The 24,529-nt window shown below is 46.3% G+C and overlaps 1 protein-coding gene across 3 annotated transcripts in view; it reads left to right on the top strand.

Moving 5' to 3' along the window:
• The window catches only part of LOC136792765 (uncharacterized), a 439,122-nt gene that overhangs the window by 18,545 nt on the left and 396,048 nt on the right, over positions 1 to 24,529 (top strand). The window lies entirely within an intron of this gene.

The raw sequence follows: 24,529 nt of genomic DNA, 5'->3' as shown, positions 1-24,529 counted from the left end.
GCCCGCTTCTGAATCAAAGAAGACCTTGATAAAACACCGACTGTTGAGTTCCACCCTCAGAGTTTCTGATTCAGCAGGTTTGGGGTGGGGCCTGAGAATTTCTATTTCTAGCAAGTTCCCTGGAGATGCGGGTGCTCCCCGGCATGCTTTGAGAACCTCTGCTCTAAGCAAACGTGTGAGTTAGGTGAATAGGCTTATAAAATGTCTTCACTGTCTGTAAGGTTTTTCATAGCACAGTTTCACAGGTACGTGAAAATGTGATCCGAAGAATGTGGTTGGAAAAGGAAACCCAGAATAACATAGGCTGATGGAGCAATTATGGAGAAGGTCCAAATTAAGCAGGACCATCAACTTTACAGAACACACACCTGAATGATTCTCCTGAATACAGGGTTGGAGGTGCCTCAGCTGTGAGGTAAGGTGTGTCATAAATGAGACCTAATCTGACCTAGGGGGACGGCTCGCCTTCCAAATATGGGCTTCGCTGGGGCACCTCCGCGGGATCCCACTGTCATGCCTCTAGGCACCTATGCAAGGGATCAACTATCGACGCTGAACCACCTCTAGCATGGCTATGGAGCATGCCTGACAGGGACCTGGGAGCTGTCCCTCCAATGACCAAATCGCAGAAACACACATGCTTTCAAAGGGGCCGTTTTCTTTGAGTTGCCTCCCCATGACACCTCCCATGGAACTGGAATAAATGGCTTTGCCTCTAGCTATACAGGCTCTTCACGGCTAGAAGCTCACATCCTTTGCCAGGGTTAAGCCTGGCTAGAGTGGAGAAGACCATTGTCCCCAGCCTGTGTCCAGGAAGACTTGTCGGCCTCTGCCAGAGAAAGCTGGGAATCAAGCTGGTTCATTAGGGAACCCAAGGCCAAGGGCAGAATTTCTGCCGGCCTCTCTTCAGTTGGAGGGGTCACATCACAGGGGACAGCGCCCACCTTCCTTCTTCACATTGCGTCCTGGACAACAGGGCCGTCAAGCCTCAGGATCTACACGGCGAGGAAATGAGAATTTGTGCACAATCAGGCAGTTGCCTGATTCTTCCTGTGGCTGAGGAGCCGCAGTGAGGTCAGTCCCCAGCAGCTGTCCCCTGGGACAGCTCAGTGACGTCCTGGGCCACCAGGAACTGCCGCCTTCCCACCTGAATACTGGAACCAAAGTCAAGCTGGTTTGTCTTTGACAGAGTGGCCTTTGAATTCTTAAAATATGTTCTGACTGGTGTCTAGCCAGTGGGAGATGTGATTACAGTAATTCATGGGCCTATGATAGAGACTGCTTTCTGAAAAGGCAGTGTCGGGTATTTGGAAAGTGATTCCATGAGCGCTTATTTATACATGACTCCGGTTTTCTGTATGTGAAAGGCTTGTGGCTAATGTGTCAGATGAGGACAACCAAACCACCAAGGTCTTTTCCCTGGAAGATCACAGTAGAAGAATTTAAGGCTAAGAAAATGCAAGCATTTGAGACAATACCGTCATTGTTGTAAGATAATCTCCTTTACATTTTCTTAAAATTTTTTTTTTTTTTTTTTTTTAGTTTGGGATAGAGGGAGATAAAAGTAAGGCAGACATTTACCCTAAATTCAGAATCTATGGTCACATCTACCCATACCCTACTTTTCTGGAACATCCAACTTTATTTAGCAGGTTAAAGCTGAGAGTTTCAGAACTGAACATCTTTCTTAGCACTCTGAGAAACAGCGACTTTAAAAATTTATGAAAGAACAGCAAATACAGAAAGAACAGCAAGTCCGAGCTATACCTAGTACTTCGTTAAAATAACTATCTTTGTTCAAGGCTTTTTGGTATTGTTGTTTCTTCCATTTCATTATTTAGAGATTGTTCTTGTATCCTTGATTTAATGGGTTTATTGTCTAAGTTTCTATTATTTTAATTCCTGTCATAGACTCAGGAAGGAATAGTAAACAAACCCAAGGCAATATAGATGATGTTTTCAACTGTTCAGTTTTATCTATAATCTGCCTTCAGTGGTGATAATGTAGTTTATTCCAGCTGTGTGGGTACTAAAATGCTTTTATGCCCAATTTTCTTGCTTGTGATGAACCACATGGTATAAACCTAGGGAGAAAATTCACCCCCAAATAAAAGTCTTTTTCAACTTGGAATGTTGGTGCTTATTTGTAAGGTTAATTAATTAATTAATTAATTAATTTATTTTTTTATTATTATTATTATTTTTTGCGGTATGCGGGCCTCTCACTGCTGTGGCCTCTCCCGTTGCGGAGCACAGGCTCCGGACGCGCAGGCCTAGCGGCCATGGCTCACGGGCTTAGTTGCTCCGCGGCATGTGGGATCTTCCTGGACCAGGGCACGAACCCGTGTCCCCTGCATCGGCAGGCGGATTCTCAACCACTGCGCCACCAGGGAAGCCCAGGTTAATTTATTTTTAAAATAAATTTATTTATTTATTTTTGGCTGCGTTGGGTCTCTGCTGCTGCGCGCAGGCTTTCTCTAGTTGCGGCGAGCAGGGGCTACTCTCCGTTGCGGTGCACAGGCTTCTCATTGCGGTGGCTTCTCTTGTTGCAGAGCACGGGCTCTAGGCGCGTGGGCTTCAGTAGTTGTGGCTCGCGGGCTCTAGAGCGGAGGCTCAGTAGTTTGTGGTGCACGAGTTTAGTTGCTCCGCGGCATGAGAGATCTTCCCAGACCAGGGCTCGAACCCGTGTCCCCTGCATCGGCAGGCGGATTCTCAACCACTGCGCCACCAGGGAAGCCCTGTAAGGTTCATTTTCTTTCCATATTTCAGCTATTTTCAGAAAAAGACGCTGGGAAGAATTTAATTATTTTGTTGTAACTTATTTGTCACTTTCATGAATGTGTGGTGGCAATGACAATCACAAAATGCTGTAGCATTCCGTAGTCTGGAGAGAATTAGAATGTTGTTATCATCTTCTCTAGTTGTTCTAGAATGAGGTTGGAAGAGATCATTTATCCTATTTGAAAATTAGAAACAGATATAGGTGTGAAGAGACCTGGCAATGGCCATTTAGCAAATGAAAGGTCCAACCAAAGATGGGTCTGATTTCTCATGCCTCAGGTACTTGTTATCCTAGACAACATCACGAGGACCACCAAGACAGTCAGAAGAGACACTTGATCTTTCCTGGATATTCCAATGTTGGAACCCATAAACATATGTCATTTGCTTCACATGCTTACTAAAACCTGGTTGGTGACACTGTTCTTACATGATCTGCGTGGGTGCCAGTTGCAAGTGGGCAAGTTGAGCCAGAGACGTGGTGATGATTATGTCAGAACAGGCAGTCTCTGCTTGGCAGTTTTGTTAATCAGGCTTGTGTAGTTCATACCAGCAGCTTCCAATTGTGCTTCTCCACCCAGTGATGGCTCCTCATCACTGCAGTGAGATGTTCCCTTCCTGATTTCTTAATTCCTTTCACTTTGTTCTCCTACTCAACAAATATATATTCAGCTCCCATTAAGATGCATGGCTGTGATCAAGACAGACAGAAGTCTTCCTTTCCCAAGCTTACATTGTGGAGGTGCAGAGAAAGAGGATAAACCTATAAAAAAAAAACCTGGCAAAGCGAGTGACAAGTGCTATCAAGGAAATCACTCAGATACTGAGCTGGAGTGATGGGGTGGGGACGATGTCCTTTAGCTCGAGTGGTCAGGAAGGATCTGCAGAGGTATGGTGTGAGCTAAGGTCTGCATGGTAAGAAGGAGCCAGCCACGCATGGATTTGGGGAAACCTCAGTTGTGAAGGCCCTCACTGAGGTGAAGCTGTGTGGACTGAATGTACTGGTATCACTGATATTTGTTTGCCAGGGCTGCTGTAACAAAGTGCCCCAAACTGAGGGGCTTAAACAACAGAAATTTATCATCTCAGTTCTGGAGGCCAGAAGTCTGAGATCAAGGTGTTAGCAGGGTTGGTTCCTCCTGAGGGCTTGGAGGGACAATCTGTTCCAGGCTTTTCTCCCAGCTTCTGGTGTTTCCTGGCAGTCTTTGGTGTTCCTTGGCTTGCAGTTCTCTGCCTTCATCTTTATATCATGTTCTTCCTGTGTGCCTGTCTCCGAATTTCCCCTTTTTATAAGAACATCACTCATATTGAATTAGGGCCCACCCTAATGACTTCATATTACCTTGATTACCTCTGTAAAAATTCTGTCTCTAAATAGGGGTCCGTTCTGGGGTACTGGGACTTAGGACCCAACGTATCTTGTTTTTTGGAGACACAATTCAATCCATAACATCACAACTCACGAATGTGATGAAATGTCTCTGTTGTATGTGCTCACAGAAGTTCGTTTGGGTTTTTCTCCTCTCCTGGATGAGGTAGCACACCCTGTAAAGGGTGCACATTACTCACTGTTCCTTTTGGATCTTTCCAGCCCCTCATATAGTAGAGTTAGCTTCCGGCTGATAGAGGGGCTCGGGAAAAGCCGCCAACAGACTCAGTGCTTAAGGAGATCACCTTCACTGCGGGCAAGAGTTCCTCACGCCAGTTTCCAGTGGGTTTTAGGAAGAGACGCAGTGAATTCCAAGTATTTGAGAGGGGGCTGGGCAAATGGACTTGCCTTTTTTTCTTTTTTTTTTTTCTTTAATAATAAATCTAGGCTTCGTTTCCTCTTTGGACACTCTGATCAAAACAAACGGATTAGGCCCAGCACATGGTCACAATAACAGGTGGTTGGGAGGTCCCCTGCGGCTTGTTGCCTGCCGAGCCCGGCCTCCTTCGGGCCTGGGAGGAAAGCAGCCTGCGGTCGGGCCCCTGGAGGAGGTGACTGCACACAGGGGAGCCAGCGGTGCGTGTCTGCAGCTGGACCCGGCCCGCTCTTGACTCATGGGGAAGTGCAGACAATGCAGAGAACAATGTAGGGCCGACAACTGTTAATGAAAGGAAGCGAGATTTGTCAGGGCCTTTTCCCCTGGCTGCTCTCACCGTTGTGCTTTGTGAAGCATGCCTCTCTCCTCTGGGCCTGAATGGAGCCACACACGCAGTGATGGCGGACTCACCAGCCATAGTGAAGAGCCTGCGGGTCTTCTAAATAACGTCCCCTCTGTAAAAAGCACACCTGACGGGGTGCAGGTGACCTGCGATCAGGTCCCAGGGCCACTCTCAGTGTGGCTCCGGGACCCTGGGCGAGTGGGCCAGACACGCAGAGTCACAGGGTTTCTGTCTGCACAGCCCTGTTTCCCCCCAGTGGTTAGGAATCCAAATCAACAACGTAGAGGAAGGGAATGCTCGGAGCGTAAGGGGATCCGTACACTGTTACTGATGCTACTTTTGTGATTTCCACATGTGTGCGTTTCATCAAAGTTAGTGAGATAAAAGGAAAACATTGCATCAGAAAACAGATAGAGGCTGAGGAAGGGGAGCCGGGGACTCAGAAGAATGAAGGTAGATTTATCCCAAGCAGGGTCTCAACTTTTGTTTCCTCCGAGCAGGCCCAGAAACTACCCCACAAGGACAGTGGCTGCGGTGCATTCAAATGGCTGAGAGAGGGTTTTGAACCAGCGTTTACGTGGCTCGCTTGGGAGTGTACGTCACGTTACCCAGGGGCAGTTTTCTTTCTTTTTTTTTTTTTGGTGGTACGCGGGCCTCTCACTGTTGTGGCCTCTCCTGTTGCGGAGCACAGGCTCCGGACGCGCAGGCTCAGCGGCCATGGCTCACGGGCCCAGCCGCTCTGTGGCATGTGGGATCCTCCCGGACCGGGGCACAAACCTGCGTCCCCTGCATCGGCAGGCGGACTCTCAACCACTGCGCCACCAGGGAAGCCCAGGGGCAGTTTTCTTATAAGGCTCTGGGAGAGTAGGTTGGCTTTAGTGTTGACTAAACCCTCTAGGTCTGCTCCCTTTGTCTGAGGTTCTCTTGGCTTTGCTCCCTGTCTGTAGCTGGCAGCCTCCTGAGGTCAGAGGTACCATGTCTACATCAGTTCATTACCAGTGACCACCAGCTGCACCAGAGGGGGACGCTTCTTTCCCAGGCCCGCCAGCAAACCTCTCCACATTCCTTATTATTTCTAACGTAGTCACCTGCGATTCTGAGGCAAGGGGACAGCATTACCTGCAGGCACTGGTGGGTGAGGGCACAGGAGCTGAACAAGATCCATGTCCTATGAAGTCAGAGGAAGGGGTACTGAGGCCAGGTGGAAACTGGCTATGATGAGCCCGTAGCAGAGCCGGGGCTGGAATTGGGTTCCCAGGTTCCTCCAATACTCTCTTCCTCCCTGGCAGGCCCATAAGTCATTCAGCTAAAGGAGGCAGAGACAGCCGTGCAATGTCTGAGCTAGAGATCTGAGCATGACCTTCACATGTTTTATTCTGGACGGATGGGGGTTGTGAGTGGGGGGATAATTTGAGGAGAATCGATGAGGGGCTTGCAGACGAGGACATAGAAACGCTTTGGGTTGTGTCAGAATTGAGGAGTGACTTCAGTGGGTACAGATTAAGGGCTCCAGTTTCCCTATGACTCCATATGAGCTGAATATCAGGGAAACCTTTGTGTTAAGTAGAATGCCCCAAACAGGGCCCTGCACTTGGTTTAATGCTCTGTTGTCGCACTGAAATTCTTAATAATTTCGAACGTTGCACTGGGCCTCCCAAATCAGCTAGCTGGTCCTGGGGTGGTGAAATAAGAAACACAGGTATTACCAACATGCCCATTTTATAGATGAGGAGATTGAGAGTTCGATTAAATGGCTTCCCTAAAGTTACCCTGCTAGTAAGCAGCTCACGTCAGCCCCTATATCTTGCACCTCCCAGACCAGTTTTTGGGCTGATTTATCAATGCAGTGTGTACATTTTTGAGTGCCCGCCCCGTTTATGACAATGGCTCTCCATAACTTCCCCACACCTTCTATGATGAGGCCCTCAGCCCTCTTTATACCATAGAGACTCCCTCTGGTCAGAGTTGGTACCTGAGCTGGGCCCAGCTGGGTCCAAGTGGGGAGACTGGTCATCTTCCCTGGAGTGGTTTAAGCAGGAGAGTCAAGGTCATGCCCGGGGTCACCATGATGGGACAATATGCTGAGACGTGGCTTCTGGACTTCAAGTTCTCAAGGTCTCTGCCACTTGAACTTCTACAGCTTCAAGTCTTTATTTTCATATACTGCTGGACTAAAAGTAAGAGACACTTGAGTTTTGTTGAGTTTAGAATCCTACTTGGTCTGAATGAACAGAATTGCCCTTACTTTGAACAGCAAATACATCTAGGAGTTTCTTTTTGAAATAGGGCCTTGTCCTAGGCTTCAGCTTTTTTTTTTTTTTCCCTCTTTTTTTGCGGTACGCGGGCCTCTCACTGTTGCAGCCTCTCCCGTTGCGGAGCACAGGCTCCGGACGCGCAGGCTCAGCCGCTCCGCGGCACGTGGCATCTTTCCGGACCGGGGCACGAACCCGCGTCCCCCGCATCGGCAGGCGGGCTCTCAACCACTGCGCCACCAGGGAAGCCCTAGGCTTCAGCTTTGATGTAATAAAGTTGAAGTACTCATCTGAAATCCACAGTTTCAGCAGGCCCCTTCACCTTGGTCAGAACCGATGTGGCTATTTTTCAAGTCTATTTTCTGTACTGATCAAGCTTCCACATGTTGACCTTTGAGGCAGATATTGCCATTTTGGTAACACGATATATGCATTACTGAATAATTACATAAACTCTGGGCAGCCGCATTTCCTAACACGTGGGCCTTATCTCAGGGGGCCAGGTCAGTACTTTCAGTGCAACAATTCCAAGAAGTTTTATCCAAATAACGCTCTCTTTGAAGAATCTTTCCTGTTTAATGGGAGCTAGGGGATATCATTAACTTGAACACTTGGTTTGGAATAAGACATTAGAGATTTTAGAAATTGAGGGCTTTGGAATATCAAACTACCTCCTAGGATTTAGACCCAAACAAGAAAAAGCTTCAAAATAAAACAACATAAAAATTACTCAATTATTATCAACCAAATTTAGAAACATGTAATGAATATTCATGTTTTAATCTGGAGGCTGTGCGATCCCAGGTGGGGATTTTTCCTTGAATATGAGAGGATAGAAAAACAAGTGTCAAGGAATGAAGGATACTTGTGACCTTTTCCCCAGGCTCCCAGAGTGACGTTTGGGGACACCTATCTAATCGAGAAGAGCTCTTCACGTTGAGGACAGCATGAGAATGTAGCACAAAACTATGGTGCAGGGGAAAGAGGAGGGAAAAGAGATCCTTTCTACTGTCAGCTTCAGTCTTTAGAGAATTGCTCTGCTCTTTGAATTGTTAACATTATCACTGGCTAGCAAGTTAAAGTTTATAAGCAAAAGACATTTTTTCAGATGGTAACTTCACATCTCAAAACAATGTCATAAAACACATGTAGGGTCAGGCCTGGGAATTTCGGAGCCAGAGTCAAGGTTTCATCACTAGATTTTTTTATCTGCATTTCTCACGGTGGTTCCAGACCTCAACTAAAAAGGGGTTGTTTTCTAGTGCTCTCTTTAAGGATGCTGAAGGCAAACCTTTCAGGAGTTTCTAAAGTCGTTTTAGAACCTGAGCACTGTTCTACACCAGAGACTCAGTTTGAAGTCCCTCCTTTCTAAATGATGCTGTTCACACAGCTCAAAGTGCGGTCCATTCTTGTTGACACCTGTGGAAATACGTGAGCCTCACTGGGCTACAAAGTCTTCCTTAGTCAACGAGGGACGTACTGCCTTCCATAAAACATCCCCTCGGTCCCCAGGCACCTGAGGGAAGCTCACTGGAAGTCACGGTGCCTGATGATCGTAGGTCCATATTAGGACCAACTACTCACCCAGACGCACAGTGCAAGGCCCCTTGCTTGGCCTAATCTTTCAGTCAGGAAGAGGCGAGTCTCCTCTTCGGCTTCTGTTTTTGGTTTTTTGACCTTCATGAAATTGATCTTAAATTGTGGACCAGGCACTCACTGGGATTGAACTTCATGGCTCTCGGTAGAAGTGGCAACGACACTGGGCTTTGTTCAAGTGAACTGGTTCGGTGATGGGTGCTGTGAACTTGGTTTAGCCTCTGAGAATCGGGAAAGTGGCCACCCAGTTCAAGTGCCTCTTAATGACAAGATCTATAGCGGAGTGCGCTAAGATCTACAGGGCTTCTAAGATTTTAAAGCCTGGAGTTCTAGAAATGTAAGAAAGCAATTGGTCGAGAATGTATAAATATACACCACGCAATGACTTTTTAATAGTCCACCCCAATGCGTGTGCATACATCAAACTAAAACATAAAGTAAATAGTGGTATATCTAGAGTACAAGCCAGGTGTCAAGCCCAGGACTCCTCACCGGGGCACTGGTGATCCTGAAAGTCTTTTTGGACATGGTGGGAAATGAGCATGTATACACACACACACACACACACACACACACACACACACACACACACACTACTCTCAGGCACACACGTTAGTTGAGGTGCTGGAGAACGTGTCCTCCTTTTGGCTTATCAGATGTACCTTTACCGCTCTCTGTCCGCCGCTGACCCATGGTCACTTATGCCTAATTACGTACGGTTAACCTCTGTATATTAGAGCTGATGTGTTACTTGCTTCTCACCTCTGCCTGTGGTTATTCCGAATCCTCATCATTGTTTCATCAAATGATGACTGATCTTCATCATTTTCTGTAGCTCTAGCCATTTCTGTTCCCATTTACAACCACACTCGTTGGTACAAAACTAAACCAGAAGTCAGAAGATGCAGTTTAGTGTGTCTACACTCTGTGAAGTATCCGTGCGATGCCCCAGTCGGTCGTAATGAGAGGGAATCTCCAGACCTCCTTGTTTCACGCTGCAGGGAGAGCCATGCCCTGCCCTGAAGATGACAGGCAAGTGTCTGACAGTTACTCATAAACCCTGTCTGCTATGAGCTTCTCGTCTTTACACTGCTCTCTTTTCTATGGTTCTCTTCTCTTTCCCACTGTTAACTGGTCTTCTGGCTGCAGCAGCTGGAGTTATAAACTGCCCCCTTTTGTAACAAAACGCCTCTCAACTCGGGGCTTTGCTGTTTGAGGATTTCATTCTTACCATGATGTGGGTTACACCAACAGATTCTCACTCCTGGGGGTTCATGAGCCAAGCGGAGGGCTGATGGACCAGCAGCCGGCACACATCCTTCTTTAACTCACGTATAACACATCCGTATTTCACTTGTCTGTCCTTATCAGAGTTGGCGTAATCCCGCATCGCCGCCCGTTAGCAAGCGGCCAGGCCCGCTCCTGTTACACTCAGGAAGTGGCTGTGCTGAGTGATGGGGCACCTGGCAGGTCTCAATGACCTGTCTTTGCCCAGCCACCCAGTTCAGGACACCTTTTCAGCCTGGCCAGTTGCTCCAGGGTGATGACAGTTCAGATACAATTCTTGTTCACAGATTCTTTAAATCCACTGAAGTCAATTCCAGACTTACTGCCAGAAGTGAGAGTGTATTAGAAATCTCATCAAGCCCCAGAAGATCCTGAACACATGGCGGGGAGTCAGTAATCCCTCAATTGTACTTGCGATGCATCTGCACCTGTCCTTAAGTAGAGTCTTCTTTGAGATCAATTTAGGGTCTTGCTAATACGTTTATTTGAAAATTTGCTTTAGTATCTATTTCACAAAAGTGATGGGAAGTTTATTTTTTGCAAGCAAGTATTAATCATGTTGGATAACTTTTTTTTTCTTTATCGGAAGGCGTCAAATAAAGGCAAGATTTAGAAGACTCTGTGCCCATGTTTGCATATTCACAGCAGGGTCACATCTGTCTAAAAGATCATGTTGATGCGATTCTCCATAGCCAGCTTCTATTGCCTTTTATTCAGTTTGAATCTGGAAACTCTTATATCGAACTGACGGAATGGTCAGTCATTTCAAAAAGCATCTGCGTGTGAGCAGTGATGACCTTTTTTTTTTTTTTTTTTCCTGGTGTAAACCCCTTAGTAAGGAAAGAAGTCATGATAACATGCTGATTTTGAAAAAGCATTTCGTTTGGGTTAAAGCCTTTAGCTGCCATGGAGAAAACATGGCGGAGTGGATTTAACCATTAGGACCCTTTGTCAGCGAAGGATACTTATCTAGGTCTGGGGTCAGGAAATGCAAAAGGGGACGCTCCAATTCCCACACTGAATTGCTTGCCAGCCCTTTGGTAAGCCTTGGCAGGGTTCCACCTCTGTCCTGCCCTAGTCTGACCCCTGGAGCCTGGGAGCGCTGGCACCCTCTGAGTACTAGATGGCATGAATGGCCAGTGGCCAGCGCCATCTGAGACTTCAATCAACTCAACACCAAAGGTTAATCTCTTTCACGCGAGTCACTGAATTTGTAATTGGCTGCCGGTACACTCTAGCAGAAACCCCTTTTTCCTATAATACCTATTGGTTCGTATTTTTAGGTATGGCTTCCAGACCTCTTTGATTTCTGAACTCTCTGTTTTGCATAGTAAATTTTTTTTCTCTTTTCTTATAGATCTTGTCATTCCTCAGGCTTGGACAGATTGCATTCATGGAGTTCTCTAGTGTGAGACGTTAACGTATTCCATTTTTCTTTCTTTTTCTTTTTTAAAAAATCATTTTAATTTTTATACAATTTTTAAAGATTACTTTGCATTTACAGTTATTACAGAATATTGGGTATATATCCTCCGTGTTGAACGATACACGCTTGAGCCTAGCTTACACCCAATAGTTTGTACCTCCCGCTCCCCGTCCCCTGTGTGCCCCTTCCACCCCGCTGGTAATCACTAGTTTGTTCTCTTTATCTATGAGTCTGCTTCCTTTTTGTTATATTCACTTTGTTGTATTTTTTTAGAGTATGCCATTTTTCTTGTCTTTGTTGGCTGTGCCATGTGACATGCAGGATCTTAGTCCCCCGACCAGGGATCGAACCCGCGCCCCCTGCAGTGGAAGCACAGAGTCTTAACCACTGGACCGCCAGGGAAATCCCCTAGAGTATTCCATTTTTCTCGACTGTCACATCCACGTTTGGAAATGTTTACATGAGAGACAGGAATGCTATTTCGACTTTCATTCCCTCTGAGCAAAGGGAAATGCAATAGAGATAGAATCTCACGAATAGCTCGTGATTTTCCAGATCCCTCAGGAGGAGGCCGTTGGGGTTTTTATTAATGGAACCTGTCTTCCTTCAACCCATGCAAGATGATCAAAACGCTCCTTCAGGGAAACAGCAGGTCAGCTTGGGCGATTCCCCACTTCAGTAAAATAAGCACATTTTCTTCTCTTCCTTTCTCTGTTTACAGCCTTCTCCTTCCCTTGGAGTTTGCGTCTGATCTGTGTCTGACAATTTTGTGGCTTTTAGGCCATTCTAGGAGCTAATGTGAGAGCGGACACGGCAGCAAACAGTGATGGTCAACTGCCTCCTTTACGCTTCTCCACAGAAAAGTGGAGACTCCAGTAAGAAGGAACTATGAGGGCCAGTGACTTTTATCTGAAGTGCCACCCCATATTACTGTTTCCCTGCCATGCCCTGCAGATTGGTCCTTTCCAGAATGTGCTAGAAAGATGCCCCTACACATCTGTGCAGAGGTTGCTAGCATGAGCCTTAGGGTAGGCGGCCCTGGGTCTGAATCTCATGTCCACCTGTTACTTGTCACCAAGTGTCCCAGGGCAAGTCTCTGAGCCTCTCTGAGCTTTAAGGTTGTGTCTTTAAAATGTGAACCGTGATTCTCCTCTCGTAGGTGGCTGTGAGGATTCAATGGAATGATTGCATGTAGTGCTGTGCTTAGCACACGGCAAACCCTAGGAAATGCTAATCAGGGCTCAGCGTTAGCACGATCGTAGTATTGTTTCCACGAAGATGGAGCCAAGTTAAAATAAACATTAAAGGAAAAACGTGAGGGAGGATAAGAGAGGCAAAGTTCACGCAGATGTGTGTGTGTGTGTGTGTGTGTGTGTGTGCACGTGCGCTTGTGTAAGTGGGTTTCAGCTATGTTTCTTTGACGGTGATGATTCATTACAATGCTGCCGCAGCACTAGGAGAAGTGTCCAAAACACTCCAGGGTATAAACGCAGGGTCAGTTGTTTAGAGGTGAATGAAGTGACAGGAGTGAGCTTACACAGGGATCTGGTCAGTTCTGGGGTCTGGAAGCCAACAGTCAACCACGTTTGTTCCAGATTCGTGCTCCCGTGGCATGCATGGGGGCCTCGTTCCAGTGCAGGTGAATTTGTGGAAGTGGCTGTGTCTGAGGGATTTAGCCCCTGTGAGCTGCTGTAGCTGTGTCCCTCCGGTTACGGGCCAGCTGGTGTGTGGCCTCTCGCCTTACTTCCTGCACCCTAGGCATGGCTTGGGCCCCTTAGCAAGGTGTCCTGGAGAACTAGGTTTCTAAGGAGGACATCGGGGCTGGAAGGAGCTCTGGATCTAGCTGAGTGGCTTTTTCTTCACGAACACACAGCAGAGGGAACTCAGGATGGGCCAGAAGGAGGGGCGCTACAAGAGGGGCAACATCGAGGGAGAAAGCAAGAGTCCTTACGAGGATGCTCTAGGCCCCAGGTTACCCACGCCGTGAGCTGCAGCGAGCAGGCACAAAGGCTCCTGAGTTAAAACCTGCCTTTTAGCTGAATGTGAAGCTAGTTACTTACCGTGTCTCCTTTCCCTCCTTCATAAAGCAGGGATGAGAATGATAATGATAATAATGATGATGATGATAATAATAATATTACCGTGCTCATTGGGCCGCTGAGAGGAGCTAATCCATCCGGATGGTCTATCACTGTGCGTGGCATGGAGCCTGTCTCTTGTAAATGTTAGCTGTTAACATTTTTACAGGAATGGGCCTGAGATTCTTGTACCTTTGTGTATTTCTATCATTCTGACCACAGGAACACTTCTTCTCTCCATTTCTTTCATTTGCCGCACCCTTTCTGTTCAAGAATCTTCAAAATCCTTATCAAGGGCATTTGTTAAGTACTGAATTGTGTGTGCCTCTCTGCTTGATGCTGTATAATTGTCTGGATCCTCTTCGGAAAGTGAAAGTGGTTTTCTAAGCCTGATTTGGAAAATATTGGGTACACTGTTTTGGGACCAGTAGGTGCTGAACAGGAATATGGGTTTTTTTCTGTTGCCTCTAAGTTATTAGCAGTGGGAGTTGGGGAGTTTTTATCAACGGACCAAAGAGGACTTTGGGGCATGGATAATTCTAGTCCAACTCAATGCTTAATAGAATGACAAATGAATAATTAAAATGTGGATGTAAGTGCAATCAGATTTTAAAAATGGTAACTCTATTCCAGGATAGTCATCTCTAGGCATTTTTAATAAAATCACTCAGCTGTAGGTCCTGCAAAAATAGAATGTATGGGAAGGTCTTAGGCTTATCAATTTGTAGAAATAAGTGCAATTCAAATAGGATTTCTTTTAGAAGATAATTCATGTTCGCGCTCACAAATTTGTTACTCAGCAAACAAATGTTAAGAAAACAGACTTCAATAAACTTCCATAAAGTCAAAGAAAATCTATGGAGCCTCTTTGCATAAGGAGCAAAGGAGTTCTGAATAACTGGATTTATTTTTAAGGAGAAAAAAAATAGAAGGACACAAGAAAATACTCTTTTTGGTTCCAGTGAAACTGAGACAGGAGGAAGAAAACAAGTTCATGTAAGAAAAAGATGAAATAAAAATGTGAATACAGAAAAAAAAAAAAAAGGAAACGGGGTCAGACTCTCAAGCAGTATCACTGCGGTGACAGCCTTGGAAGAATAAGGTCAGACTAGCCAAAGCCGCTCACGAGACACCACTTACAGAAGACATAAAAGAGCAAGAAAGGGCGAAAGAAAATGTCACCTCTCTTCTTTATTAGACTGGGATGAAGAGCCAATAACAGGCCATCAAAAGAACGGAGATGTTTGATGCTCCTTTAGAAAACCTCCATAGTTAAAAAAAAAAAAAAAGGAAAAAGGAACAGAAGACATAAATTTGGAGGGTGGAGGACATAGGCGTGGTGGATGATGCTTTAAACGAGTTGAGGGTATTAAAGTCAGGATGCTTTTGGTGTACCTGCATTTCAGGGCCTGAAAATGAAGTCGCCAAAGTCACTTCAAGAATGATTTTGTGCAGTCAGGGAGGAATCCCCGAATTGTAAAGAGCTGTCACGCCCATACACACCCATACACATTGGCAGGCACACACACACACACACACACACACACACACACACACACACACACACACACACGAAGATTTAGGCAATGACCCTTAAAGAAGAGTCTCCAAGTAAATCAACAAGCATATTGAATAAAATACCACACGGGGTAAAATCTTTCATACTTAAAATGGGCATCTCCATCTGGCCAAGGCAGTTTCTTGCTCTGCAGAAGGACTGGCCTAGTGATCAAGAGGACTTACTGGGCACAATATCTTTGGCTTCAGAGAGACCCCGTGACCGTCAGAAATGATCAGTAAACTGAGCAAGCTGACCAGCCCAGCTTCCAGACATGTTTGTTTGGAGCTGAACCATGTTCATGCATCCTGGGCTCTCTGTGTCTGATTTCCCCAGTTTTTTTCCAGTTTAATTTTATAGAAGAATGTATTTGGAGAGATTCCATGCGTTGGATGATGATTTACCTCTATTACAAAAGGTATCGGAATCTTCGGTGAAATCTGAAATGAATTTCGATCTCAGACAGTATTTTTTAATTAATTAATTAATGTTTGGCTGCATTGGGTCTTCTTTTCTGCGCACAGGCTTTTTCTGTTTGCGGCGGGTGGGGGCTACTCTTCGTTGCGGTGCCTGGGCTTCTCCTTACGGTGGCTTCTCTTGTTGCGGAGCACGGGCTGTAGGCGCGCGGGCTTCAGTAGTTGTGGAGCACGGGCTCTAGGCGCGCAGGCTCAGTCGTTGTGGCGCACGGGCTCAGTTGCTCCGCAGCATGTGGGATCTTCCCGGACCAGGGCTCGAACTCGTGTCCCCTGCATTGGCAGGCGGATTCTTAACCACTGCGCCACCAGGGAAGTCCCTCGACAATATTTTTATTGACTCTCAATAGTAACCTAAAAACCAGCCCACAGTTTTCATAGGCTTGTAATAAAGTAGTACACTTTAGAACTCAATTGTGTGTATAAGTATTTATTCTTTAAAAAGACAAAGTAGCACCAAACGTTTAAGAATATTTAATAATGTATCCTGTTTTCTGTGTGTGCTTTTGCTGATCATATTATCAAATTCCTTATGGAGAAATTCTGTTAATATTGTTCTCATCCACCCTTATCAGTGAAAATTGTGCCATCTTTCCAGTGTGGGGACCAGGGACCAGTAAAACTGATACTGGCTTCATTTTTAGAAAAGGCTGGGGGCCTTTCCTTGACCTACAGTATGACCACAGGGTCTATCACTCATTCAGTTACGCATCAAAGAGTTTCTGAGTTTCTACTAAATTCAAGAGAATATGCACCTTTGTTTTCTCAGAAAGAGTGGGTCCTCCTTTACTGTGGAGCCGTACAGTAAACCTAATGCCGTGTATTGTGACCTGCGTATGATGGTGCTTAGTACATGCTGGGGACTTGAAATGAGCACTTAGCATTTGCCTGACTCTATGTTAGGCTCTGGTTCCCACCCTTCTGATTTTCTGCAGAAGACCAAGAAGAAAGCTTCAATAGGGGTGGGGACAGAGGAAGGGCTGCTAACAGAGTAGAAGAGACATTCACTTGAACCACATCTAACGAACCAGAAAAATAAAGGCAATGTTTTCCTGCTTCAAGCACCTCACTTTTATCTGCCCAAAGTTTATTTGAGAACATAGACATTTAGTTCACTGTTCACGGTGCTGAGATCTTCAGTTTCCAGATGCTGCCATATGCACCTGGACATTCGGCACAGTCGAGGAACAGGCCTGAAGGGAATGCAGTTTCACCCTCCTTGGTCCCTGTCCAGCTCGTGCATGGAGGAGAGTGCTTAGGGCATTGTCACCATCATCTTTAGACCTTCTTCTTTCTCTTGCTGCTGAAAATGGTCTGTGGGGAGAAGTCGTCACTGGCCAAAGTGATGTGGGCAGGTGTAAATGGAGTCTCAGATAGTTATGCTCTAAGGATGGTCGGGGCTTACTAGGAGAGTTGTGTACTTTGCTGCCAATATCACTAAAGAACCAGAGCTTACCTACCCCACAGGGCACTTGGCTTTGTGGGGTCATTGATACACATCTCTTCTACTAAAACGACAGGGGCTATCTAAGTGGGAATGTACTTTTCAGGGCCAGGCCTAGATTTTTTTTTTTTTTTTTTTTTTTTCTGTGGTACGCGGGCCTCTCACTGTTGTGGCCTCTCCCGTTGCGGAGCCCAGGCTCCGGACGCGCAGGCCCAGCGGCCATGGCTCACGGGCCCAGCCGCTCCGCAGCACGTGGGATCCTCCCGGACCCGGGCACGAACCCGCGTCCCCTGCATCGGCAGGCGGATTCTCAACCACTGCGCCACCAGGGAAGCCCCAGGCCTAGTTTTTATAGATGGTGTAATATTGAGGGGAGCCTGACTCTTTCATATTATTGCTTCTGTCTTTAGTAGTTTTTTTAAGAGGTTTTAGTAGTTGTATTTACTAAATATCATGAAACAAATCTACTTAATAGGAAGACTGTGAATTCATTGTCTCTCTCTTTGAATACTTAAAATGTTTATAGACCAGAGGTCCTGGCTTAAAAGTTTATTCAAATCTTAATTTTGGTTGATGCACATGAATACATGCTGCCTTTTAAAAACAAATAGTTTTTATACCACAAACTTTCGTTGAGGCGTGTGTCATTTACTTCTGAAATACTGAATTCTTTAGCTTCTATGAAAAGGTGTGCACCAAACCAGTTTCCTCTTTTTCCCGGGTAGACAGCTAGACTACATTTTTCAAAAGAGGTCATATGACTGACTTCTAGACAAAAGGATGTGGGCAGGGATGGTGTGTGCCCCTTCCAGGCCTGGCCCACACATGATTCCCCCACGCCTCTGCCCCTTCTACTTTCTTGATGAAGACGAGCATGACCACCATGGAAGCCAGGCCTTGAAATGGCAGGGCCACAAGGTGGAAGGAGCCGCAGGGTGTATCACTACTTGGAGGAGAGCTACGCCCTATCAGGAATAGTCACTTGGGACTTGCTGAGTGCAAGAAATTTCTAATCTGTATGAGCCATTATATAAGCTTGGGGCTTGTTATAGCAGTGAATGTTACCCTAAGTAGTATTAAAGTTGAGAATCCTTAAGAAAAATGTCAAGCAGTGCTACACAACGGGAAGCAAGCGCACGCACTTTGGAGTGCAACAGGGCTGGGTCGGAGTCGTGGTTCTGGATCTTCATTGCTGGGTGGCCTCTGATGTTTACTTAACTTTTCTGAATCTCCACTGGGACAGTGTCAGTGCAAGTCAAGCGGTAAGGCCTGAGCTCCTCGGTTTGTATACATTTGGGGCTTGTGTGAGACTACCCCTCTCCATGGACTCATAATCTGGGGGAGCTGGTATGGGCCAGATAGGAAAGGATTAGGAAACTTCTTCTTCCATCCCTGCCCCATCATGACTGGTGTTCAATACCTAGCTAAAGGTTCCAGTTTGCTAAGGGGCCCAGGGAAGATGTGAGTGAAAGGCATTCCTGTGAGATGTCAAGAATCGCTGAATCTGGCCTCACATCCGTGTTCCTCAGAGTTAAACCCGCCAGAAGTCATATTTGCAATTACCATTGAATGAAGGCATCACTTGGTCCTGCTCTGGAAACAGAGGTGAAATATATATATTTTTAGTAGAGCAAGGAGGGCTCCACCAGCCTCAGTTGACACGTGAACAGATTTGCTAGCAGCTGGGAGCTGTGATCTGAATATTATTACTGACCTAGACCAAAGGAAGTAAAATTCCTAGCTGCAGACACAGCCTTGCCCTCCCTAGGGGGTGCCTGATTAAGAGCCATTTTTGGTTTCTTCCTTTACTGACACTCAAGGGTGAGTGGGTCTCACTGGCCCGGCAGGTGTGAAACACTTTCTCTTTTCAAGTCCCTGGGCATTTTCTCCTTGGGGGAGTTACTCCCGTTGTGACATATCTGGAGGGCTCAATTAAGTGGCTCGGCTGGGGAGTCCACTTTTTTCCGTTGAGAAGAACTCAGGCAGCTCAGAGCACTGACACTTTCAAGTTTTTAACTCTTCATGGAGTAGAAATATCTACTTTTGGAGACTGGTTAAATTGCTAAATGTCTTGAAAAGCCTCCACTAATGGACAGATTGCAAATTACTTTGTATCTCTTTTTGAATATTTAAATTATTTCCTGCTTGTAGGGCCTGGCTTGATGCTGTACTCAAATGGAGTTACCTTCATGGACTGGATTTTCGGACAGTATTTTCAGTGTTGACATTGTTTTGCCAATGCAGGCAGGCACAGTCAGAACTCTCCTTACTTTGGTTTTCATGGGCCTTTTACTTTGTAAAAGCAGACGCTGGAATAGTTCATACAGGCTACTTGTATACACTTATAACCATGAGTGAAGGATGAAAATTTAAATCCTTATTTTAACGATGCTAAAGAAAAATTAGAACACTCTTATTTGAAGACAACTATCTGTTGGGGTAGCGTGAATGTGGTTCTGGAATTTTCCAAGAACTCAGGTTACCTATAGGTCAATGGCAAATTGCATAGCTTGGTAGAATGCTGCTGGGTAAGATTCTGTCTTATTCCTTTTGTATGTAAATTGATTGTTTATTCAAGAAAGGGGTTGTGGTCAACTCTGCTTTTTCCCTCTAGCCTTCTTGGTTCCTCAGGCAGTAGGGGTAAAACCAACTTAGCAGTTCAAGAATCTAGGACTAAGAGAAGTAAATGATATGGGGTTTCTGACCAGTGAGACACCTTTTCAACACCCAAAGGCCCACAGGAGTAGACATCGTTGCCATGGTGCACTAATGATGTCATTCGTCATACAAAGGCACGCAAGCCTGCTGAGCGTGTACAAGGTCAGCCTTAAATGGAAGAGAATGGATGGAGGTGGCCAGGAATTCTCGCGCTCAGCTCACTTCCATCCTAGGCTTCGCTGTCCTCCCAGAAACCAGAAGAATTACAGCGAACCTTTTTCTTACCCAGTTTCTGTGTGAGCGCATATGCATCCACACATGTGCACGTGTGCATGTATGTAACAGCGTGGTGGCCAGTCTTAGATATTCAGGGAGTGCTGTGAATGACAAATCCAAGTTCAGTGGTTTGGGGCTTGATCGCTTCAGCCAACCTTGCCGTCATTAGCTGTGTGGATGTCAGGTCTGTTTCTCTGTCCCCATCTCTCTCTGTCTCACACACGTGTGTACACGCACCTGGAGAAGCACAGCAGCTCACTAAGGAGGAAGTGAAGCATCACAGCCTGATGCCACACACACTCACCTGTGCAGTGAGTGGGTCTGACTGAGTCTACTTTTTCGCTGGGGACAGCACCCAACATACAATAGTGGACCATTTCAGCGGACCCCAACAATTCTATAATAAACCGCGGGCTTTCATCTCTGAGTGCCTGTGTGGCTCTGCAGAGCCCTGGCCCGAGCTTCCTGCGCAGGTATTTCTGGCCTGTTGCTCAGAGAGCCTGGCGCCCCCAGCAGCTCTAAGACGGGCCTGGATGGGTGTCCTGACCCTTATCTCGCTCCTTCTCCTGTCTGCACAGGCTGGAGAACAGAAAAGGGCCTCTGGCCACCTGGTTTCCTTAAGGCTGAGGGCTTATGGGCAAGGTCCTTTCCAAGCTTGTGTAACCACACGAAAATCCGTGGGGAGCCTCCAAACACAAACTCCTGCCACGTGGAGAGGGCACCTGCCATACCATGAATTCCTCATCTGCAGCCAAGTTGCCATTTCCCACCATGAACAGTATGTTCTGCAGCCTCACGCCACACCTAATTTGTGTTGCATTTTGAATATTCTTGGAAATGCCCGTATAACGAGAGGAAAACAATATGTGTCTAAGCAGAGTCTTGTCTCCATGTGCAACTTCTCCGCTGGCAGAAGTCACATGGATGCTAATGAAATCTGAATGCTGACGTCCTGTCCTGCAGTGGAGGATGGTCTCCTCTGTGCTGAGACACAGTTCCTTCCGGTTAGCTCCACCATCTTTATCAATATTAACAGGAATAATGAGAATTAGAGAGGCTGGCTTCTGGCAGAATGCAGAATTAAGGGGGAGGGTGGGAGGAAGATGAATGGTTGAGAAGTTAAGAGTCACTGGGATAGTGAATGGACTGCATCCTTCTGGGACCCTCTTGAGAGGTATTTTGTTCTAAATGTGGTATATGGTGAATCACTGCCACCCTGCAATTTTAACTCTAAGGGGGAACTTCTCACAGCTGAAGCCCTAGTTTGTGACAAACTCTATCTTGTGATGGTTTTACAGCTGGGGTGTGTGTGTGTGTGTGTGTGTGTGTGTGTGTGTGTGTGTGTGTGTGTGTGTGTGTGGTTAACACTTGGATCTATAGTCAACAGCCAGCTTAATCAGGATTTATTCACCACGAGAAGGTTTGCTGCAATGGTCCATTGTTAAATGCGTCTCCATAAGCATTTCATAATTTTAATGTGTTAGTGACGGTCTCACCCACCATATGAAATGTTTCAAAGGGAAATGCAGTGAGGGAAGTGGGGGCAGAGTCAGGGAAACTTTCTTTCATCCCAGAAGAGAACTTTTCATGCTGAGGGAAAGTCAATCAAAAGTGGTAGATGATGTATCTCCTACTGATTTCATTCCCCTTGGAAGTTTCTCTGATTTTTGCTGCTTATTCAATATGGGAGTGGGGCAGCCAGGGGGCCTGCATGGTTTCTCGAGAATTGCCGGTTTTCTATTTCTCCAAGAAGTTGCTGTGCCAGGGGGACTATGGTTGGTAGCAGGAGTGACTCAGATGTGGTCCAAGCACCTGGAGGCCATGCTGCTTGTACTTAGAGGGTGTCTGACCAGCAAGCACCAGGGCAGAGGGCAGGAGTGCATCTCGGGCTTGTGTCTTCTTCTGGAGCTGTGCACCACATCCAATGTGCTCACACCTCCCTTCCCCGTTAGGACGGGGCCACGAGGACCTCAACACTGTGTGGTGCAAAAGGGAGAGTGCCCCAGCTTACAAGCTGGAAGACCCAGGCTGGGTCCACGTGCGGACAGCAGAGTTGCAACATCAGTGGTGTGACACGGCTGGCAGAGAACCTAGCGTGCCCTTAGGACGTGTGAACAGAGGACGCATCTAGCACGGAGGGGGCAACGGATCCGCTGGGAGGGCCGTGTCTGGAGAACTGAGTTGGATTCTGCATGCCGCACTGCTGGAGCAATAGAAACAAGTCAAAACACACTCGGAGGACGGTGTGCGGAGCTGCGAGGGGATGTGAAAGCACGTCACATCAGGAACTCACGGAGGACTGAGGCCCCTGGCCTGAAGGAGTGATTTGGGGGAAGGTGTGACGATCTGAAGAGCTGTCACGAGGAAGAGGAATTAGATTCTTGTGATGAAGCCCTTTTCGGTGAGGTCTGGGACCCTGGCACAAGCCGTGGAGAAATACCTCTTAGTTTCCCATAAGGAAGATCTTTCTAATAGATGCACATGTCTAAAGGTACTTTCGATCGTTGTTGTTGATAATCAGACCAAAGTCTGCAATTTTGACGTGGTTATCTGGATGCTGTGGGAATGTTGATGCTGCAGTGTTGCGGCGAATTGTCACCATGGACATTTTGATATGCCTTTTAGGAGAGAATCAACCCTTTTTTGGCAACAGCAGAACATAACAAATGGCTTTATGCCTACTATTAAGCTTCCTTCTCTTTTGAACTGAGTGTGAAATAGATGCCTTTGGCCCATTCCACTACCCCGCCCCCACCCCTGCTCCAGCCTCCTCCTGGCTCACAGCTCTTCCCTGACCCAGGCCCCATTCCTGATACATCTGTGGGCCTCCCCCATTCCCTGTCACTTGTCCCTTTTGATTTGCCTGAAGATGGGGATATGGTGACGTTGAAGATCAGTGACGGGTCTCTGGGTTGGAGTGGAGTTGGGGTCAGGTTGAAAATACTGAAAGGACTCACGTCTTTATTTGTATTTTAGAGTAGCTGTTTTTTTTCTACCGTTACCCAAAAGCCTCAATTATAATTTTATACTCTACATGTCAAGATGTCCACATGTCAAAATGGCCTCATCAAAATGTTGTTCTTACAACTAGCTGGACACACACTAGTCAAGTATATTACACAGGGAACTTAAGCATTGTAGGGGTGGTTGAACACGGTTATTTGAGAGATATTTTGTAATTCTGAAATTGTGTGCTCTAACTCAAGAGTTACCAGTTGCAGGTCCATGGGCCGTGCTGGTCTAGGACAAAGTTTTCACCATCTGCATTAAAATGCAGGAAAATAAGAACAATGGGTTTAGTTTTCTCTAAGGCTAAGCTAAATTTATTCAATTTTAAAGACTTTCTTCTAAGATAAGGGTCTTTTTTCTTTCTGTTGTAGTTAAAGTATTCTTTTGTTTTTAGACACTGGTGATAGGAGGTGGTATTTTAAAATGTCAGTGGACAAGATAAATATGCCTGTCTCATTATTACATTTTTTTTCTTTTACTGGTATGTAAAATCTCAAAGTCTGGGAGCCCTGATTTAAGTCACCCAGTCTTTGGAACCTCATTTATTCAATTGTGAAATGGGCATAGACACCTCGGTTCCCTATCAGCATAGCTGTAAAGTCTCACATTGGCTACTGTTCTTTCCAGACACAAGTGCCGTATGCTTTGTATGATACAAATGCCCTGATCATTGAGTGGACAGCAGTGTCAGTACTGGTAAAGTGAGTTGTTGCGTGAAAGGCTGGTGGAACAGAAGTAACCTCTCTCCTCTTGCCCTAGTTTTTTCTTGACTAGTAGTTCCTTCTCAGCTTCCAGTAGCACAACTGAACGCAGCCAGGGACTTTGCTGTGTTCTTTCAGACTCATGACAAAATTTCTGCCAGGGCAGCCAGAGGAAGGCTAGAGTGCCCGGGGCAGCCCAAGCGGGCTCTTCTGTGGAACATGGTATGGGGGGATGGGGGTGGAGGGAGAGTTCCAAGAAGCGGGGAGAGGGGTGGTCTTGCCTGTCCCAAGGTAGGTGTGCACTTGGGGCGTGTTTATCAGGGCAGTGCTTCCAGGCAGGTGTGAGGGACCCGATGGTGCCACTGAGACCACGCCCCCCACCAATTAAATCATGCGTCTCTGGTGATGCTAAAGCTTTCCAGGTGATTCTCATCTCTAGCCAAGAGAACTACCCTCTCAGCTCTGAGGGAGAAACTTTGAAAAGATTCACCAGGAGGTAGCTCATTCGTGCCGATGTCTATCAAATAGAGCAAATTCCTCCTTCAGTTTTCAAGGAATCATTGCAGGTAGGAGGGGTCTTTGTTAGTGCTTGCTCTAGGTCACCAGCTGGTTATCCTTGATCTCCATCTTTTGTCTTACTATTTCACTAGGGAATTAATAACATATTGAGGTTAAAGGTTCAGCTTCTGAAGAAATTTTTGCCGTGTGTAATGATGTTCAGAGCAGCAGTGTTTCCGGTGGAAGGTAGAAACAACTTAGTGTCCATCAATGGGGCCTCAGACACATCAGCAGGGGCATGAGATGGAATACTGCGAACAAATCAGATCTGTAAGTATCATCAT

This window comes from Kogia breviceps, chromosome 16 (assembly GCF_026419965.1).
Source record: "Kogia breviceps isolate mKogBre1 chromosome 16, mKogBre1 haplotype 1, whole genome shotgun sequence".
Classification (NCBI taxonomy): domain Eukaryota; kingdom Metazoa; phylum Chordata; class Mammalia; order Artiodactyla; family Physeteridae; genus Kogia; species Kogia breviceps.
The sequence above is the reverse complement of the archived record's forward strand: the minus strand, read 5'-3'. Positions and strand labels throughout refer to the sequence as shown.